This window comes from Corvus brachyrhynchos, unplaced genomic scaffold (genome assembly GCF_000691975.1).
Source record: "Corvus brachyrhynchos isolate BGI_N302 unplaced genomic scaffold, ASM69197v1 scaffold17, whole genome shotgun sequence".
Taxonomy (NCBI): Eukaryota; Metazoa; Chordata; class Aves; order Passeriformes; family Corvidae; genus Corvus; species Corvus brachyrhynchos.
In genome coordinates, this window is record NW_008240046.1 from 7,712,729 (window position 1) to 7,718,427 (window position 5,699).

Here is a 5,699-nt window from a genome sequence, read left to right on the forward strand (position 1 = left end):
CAGAGAGCCAGCCGATCCAACATATTCTTGCAAGCCATCATTGCGTTCAGAGTAAAAGCAATGCACCCCAGATCCCAGGGTGTTTGTGTGTCCCATACTACATAAGGAACAATCTGAAGGGTTTTGGGTTGTTTGTAGCACTTTTCTGCTACGGAGGTGCCTCAGTGTCTGCTAAGGATTTTATCATGTTGCAGCCTTTCACTGGTGAGAACTCTGAGATGTCTCTCCTACACCTTACCACTTCTTAAATGAAATAAATATGGACCTAATATCTTAGAGATATTTAACCACTGTCACGTTTACTTGAAACTGGCAGAAGAGTTAAAAAATTATGAGTCAAGTAGATATAAAAAGTAAACAGACAGACATAAAATGTGATTAGGTAAGTCCTATTTCCCTAGGGAACCAGCCTAAAATTTACAGGTCACAACAACTGGAAAAAACTGCCAGCACTTCATAGGACAGCATTAAAAGTTGAAACTGGAGGAAACTCAAAGGAGAGAAACAGGCTGTCAGAAATTGTGAAAACTCAGCCTACAAGGAAAGGCTGACAGATTTGAGACTGTTCAATCTTGAAGAAGAGGAGACCAGACAGACAGGTGCGATAACAACCTTCCAGAGGGGACAGACTGGAGGTCCCTGATCAATTATCCTTATAGTCACCAAAGGTAAAAGAGGAAATAATCAGTCTAATTTTCTAGACAGGAGATTTATCTCAGATAATGGGGAACAGTTTCTGATTTTCAGGGCAGTTAAGCACCAAATAAGGTTGTCTGGAGAGTCTGGGACTGACATCAACTGAGGTATTTAAGATCAGGTCTGTCAGATATTTATAAGGGATGAAATTTAATTCTGATTTACAATAGAAGTCAGTATTAGAGAGTCTTCTCAGGTTTATTCACGTCCCATGTATTCATAATTAATAGGAATACAATTTGTGGTTTCCCATTCTTTAATAAAACAGCCCAAAAATTAGGTACTTCTTTATTGGGCCAAGTGTAATACTTCATCCAGCCTACAACAACATTTCAGCACTCCTTTTCAGCTAGAAGAACTAATGTGACCAGTCTGAGTTGATACGTCTTTTACACCTTTTTCTTGGAAGGTATCTTGAAGTGACTAGATTTCCTGTCATTTTTTGTGTGTTCAGCAACAAAATTGAAAAAAATCCCAAACCACCCAACCTCCAAACCATTATTCACATCACCCTACTTCCAGCTAGGAACTCCTGGGAGATACCTGAGGGCAAAAATTGGTGAGGACTTCTGAAATGTGTCAACGGTTGCCAAAGTACAAGCAGCATTTTATAGTGATGGTTCAAAATTACATCAAACGACTTTCCCAAATCAGGGCCAATTGCACAAAGCATGTGACTTCTCTTTCCCAGCTGTTGCTTGCCAGTACATTTAAACTGCATTTGGGGAAACTCCCAAACTGGCTCCTTCCAGGTAACTCATTTTTTTCCCAAATGTTTTCACAGCCAGGATAACTGAATAGTAACTGAACATGTTTTTTATTATGGGACACAATGTAGGGACTTAAGAACGCAAAGAACTTTGAGATTCACAAAAGACGCAGCAAGGGCTCCTACAGACATAGGAGGGATCTCCATCTCTCTACCGTTCTTCTGAAGACCTTTTTGGGTACTAGCACACCTGGCTCTCACAGTCCCTCTGAAGAACTGAACCTCCCAGCGGTGAGGAAACCTTGTTTTCATGGTCAAAATTTACTTGCATAGCAGATATCTTAAATGTGATTAAACTCTTTAACGTTGTAATACAAGAGTTGATTTTTAACACCCATGTCTCAAAAGCCTTTTCTTACAAAGTGTAAAAGTTCATCACAACTAATTGTATTTGCATGTTAATATTTTGTTTACAAAACACCCATTTTGTTTATTTCATACCCATTTTAGTGAGATAACGGTCATCATTTTTTCCAAAGAAAAGAACTGTTCCACTAAGTGCAAGTTCAGCTTCTGTTCAGGTTTCCCTTCCAGGACACAAATCAGTCAGGTTTGAAAAGGAACAAGAAGAATATCACAGCTTCTTTGCTGATCAAAGTACTCTCTTTACAGAGGTACAAATCGTGTTTCAACAGTCTGGGGAAGCAGACTACCTCAATTCTCAGATTCTTTACCCCAAAGCCAGAAACCGTAACCCAAAGCTCTGGTTTCTATGGATTTTGCCTTTATGAACAAGCTGACTGATTGATTACACTATTTTTAATCACCTGACTATTTTCTCACATCTCTAATACAAGAAGAAATATCATAGCAAATATTGTACTACCTCCTCATTGTTTTCTGCTGTGGCTGTAGCTAAATGAATCCTCTGAACTTTTAGTAGCTGATGTGTGGCGATGTGGGACCAGAAGAAAAGCATCAACAGGAAAGGAAAGGAAGTGACCAGGCACTGACTGTATTCTTCACTGGGTTTGTCTCACCAAAAGTTGTCACCAACCAAAGGTTAAAAAATACATTCCACATTGTTTTCTGGAGGGGGACGCCCAAACAGGCCACGCACAAAATTCATAGAATAATCATTAAGGACAGAAGGAAATATTAGGACATTCAGTCCGACCTTTGAGAACCACGGGCAGCAAAGGGAGCCCACTGGGACACAGTGCTTCATTATTGAAGTACAAATTCTACTAGCAGAGAAGAGGAATATTTACTAGAAGCTTGAGCCTGGCTGAAGTTAGAGCCAGACAGTTAATAGCAGATGAAGGGCTCAGAGCCTGCATGTTATTCAGGAGGATTTTAGGATCATATATAATAGCAACCTTAGCACTGTGTTGAGATTATTCTAAAAAGACAAACTGTATGCTCATATATATGGGGGATATAATATATACATTTATATTTATACACATATATATCTGTACTTTGTGAGATGTCAGGAATATTTCTGCAATTCTACTAGTATAACATTTATTAACTACACAGTAAACATAGCTGATAAGCATTTTGAAATAATTTCATTTCACTGAATTGCTGATTCAGTTCATGTAATACATTACCATTCCCACCCTTTCAGTTGTGGGAGTCACCAAGGCAACTCTTCCTTGTAGCACTCATAGCAAGCAATGAGGACACTTTTTTCATCCTGCCCAGACTCAGAAGGAGCTGATTAAGGCTAACAATGCCAAGGAAACAATAAGGAAAGCACAGAACCTTGGGAGGGGCTGGAGGGTTTCCTAGAGAACCATCCTGCAGCGGGGGGGGCAGGGAGGGAAAGGGCCCAGCTCTGCTCCTTTCCATAGTCAGCATCACATTTTCCAGGCGAGCCCTGGATACAGAACACCACAGATTGGGAAAACTGATCTGCAGGAGGCTATGTGGTGGAGGCTGCCAGACTTTTCTCTGGGGCATTGCTTTCTCTGCAGAGGTCATAATTCAGTGGCAGCATTTTCAGCTGAGACCAGCAGTGAAATGCCAGGCAACGGAAACAAGGTGATTTTGGAATTTTGAGTCCAAGAATGACATGGTGCAAACTACACAGGTGCAGATGTAGATAGGGATGCCAAATCTCCAGGCTTAAATTGGTAGGAAGGACTTTTTCCTGAAGCCACAACTATCACCATTAGAAATGAATGGTGAAAGCAACCATTTGGGTGAAAAGGGTGACAACCTTATGGAATTGACATGGACCTCAGATTATCTGGTTTTGGACTTTTGTCCATAAAATGCCACAGGATGTGACACAGCAGGAAAAAAAATAAGCCTGAAATTAGACCTTTATTGCAGGAAATACTATGCCAACTCTGAAGTGTTGGCACCACACAACACACACCTCCTTATTCTTTGACATCTGCAGACTGCCATGTGCCAAGAAAAAGGTAACTGAGCAGTTCAAGGAAGGAAGACATTGAGATCAGGGTCAGTGATATCTGCCAAGAAGACTTATTTTATTTCAGACTTAGAAATACAGGAATGTTTGATTTATAAGGGGTGAGAATCTAAGCATAAAATTACCATTTCTAAATTCTTAAAAATCACAATATTTTTAACCCAAAAAATATAGCAACAGGGGTCAGTGAAGAACAAATCTGTCTAATGTCCACAGATGCATGAACAGTCACTGTGTAGAATAAGCCTCTGTCTCTTAATTCCTTTCTCTCTGCCTCATTTATAATGTCATTTACTGTATTCACACAGTTGAACTGTGAATTTGCTATCCTCTTGTTATCATTTCAGTCACTAGACTTTTTGTGTGTGTGTGTGTCAACCTGTGAAAATATTTTGATTGAACTGGTGCAAAAATATTTCAGGCAAATCCAAGGTATGGATGTCAAAACTTGCTAAGAGAATAACACACCTACTGGTATGTAATAACATTATCCAGTTATTAAAGGAAGCAAGTGGGAAAGTACAGGTATATGGTTTCTAGCTAGTAGGGAAAAAAAAGGAAAAGACAGATTAAAAGTTCTTAAAGGACTTTGAATACTGCTTCCCTTCCTTAATCCATTTGGCATACAAAGCATGGCGCCAGCTGGCCAGGAGAACACATGAAAAGTGGGTAGCTTTACCACACTCGCCTGGCGCCGTCAGCGAAAGTCACTTTCTGTAGCCTCTAGCCTTCCTCTTGGATGTGCGTGTCATCAGGAAAACTAAGTCCAGGCTCCCTACTTTCTCTTCCGCCCCTCTAGCTCCACATGTTTCCTGACCCTTGGCTCCTCTGCTGCGAGGGCTTGCCACCTGCACGCCGGCTCTGCTAGCACAACCACATCCTGTACCTTCCCGTGGCCAGGGTTCATTATTTTCATCAGCCCTTAGGATAGCTGTGTGATGGGAATGTATTGGGTTCAAACTGCCCTTGTGAATGAAAAGAAACCAGTGTTTCCATTGCAGGGTGCAGCAGGGATAGCTGAGTAGTAAAAAAGGAACCAAAGACCATGTAGCATCAGGCTGGTTGCCTCTTCAGGCAGGATGATGAATGGCTGGGGGGGATGGGGGCCTTGACCTTTGCAAACTGGCATACAGGGGTTGCAGCATGTGTGAAAAAGCTGAGCTCTGTTTCTCCAAATAAGTCTGTCTTCTTCTTCCAAGGGAGACGCTGCTATGAGTGACAGGGAAAAAAAGGTCATTTGCATTTTCTCCTATATTCCCAATCCCATCTGCCCCCCGCCCCCATTTTTTCTCTGGTAATTTTCCCAGGATAAGAATCTCTCCTTGTGAGATGCTGTTTCTGAGGAAACAAGAGAATAGCCACATCTGTAGGGTGAGAAGGAGACATCATCAAGGAGGTAACTTAATGGAGAAAAAACAGGCTTAAAAAGGCAGAGCCAGAAGGAGAAACATATCTCTCTCCATATGTTCAGGCATGGAAGAAAAAGTCACCTCAGTCCAATTAGAGCTCAGCATGGACTTTTTCCTACCTTTATTGATCCAGCTCCCAAGATGGCTGCTGTTCTGGTGCTACAGCAAATTAAATTACTGCCCACTTGCAGTTACCAGGCTGTACCATTGAAGGACAGAGACTGAGCAGTGGAAACAGGTCCTCCCACATGAGTCCCCAGTGCTGTGTTCTCCAAGAGGATGAAGCAGGCCAAAGAGTAGCACAACAATCTCTAGCTGTATGGTGACTTTGGAAAGCCATGCAAGCCCACAGCATGTTAATGAGGGCTACAACAAAGCCCAATGTGTTAATGTGTTACTATGTTCACCTGTACTGCAGGTGCCAAATGCCAAAGTGCCT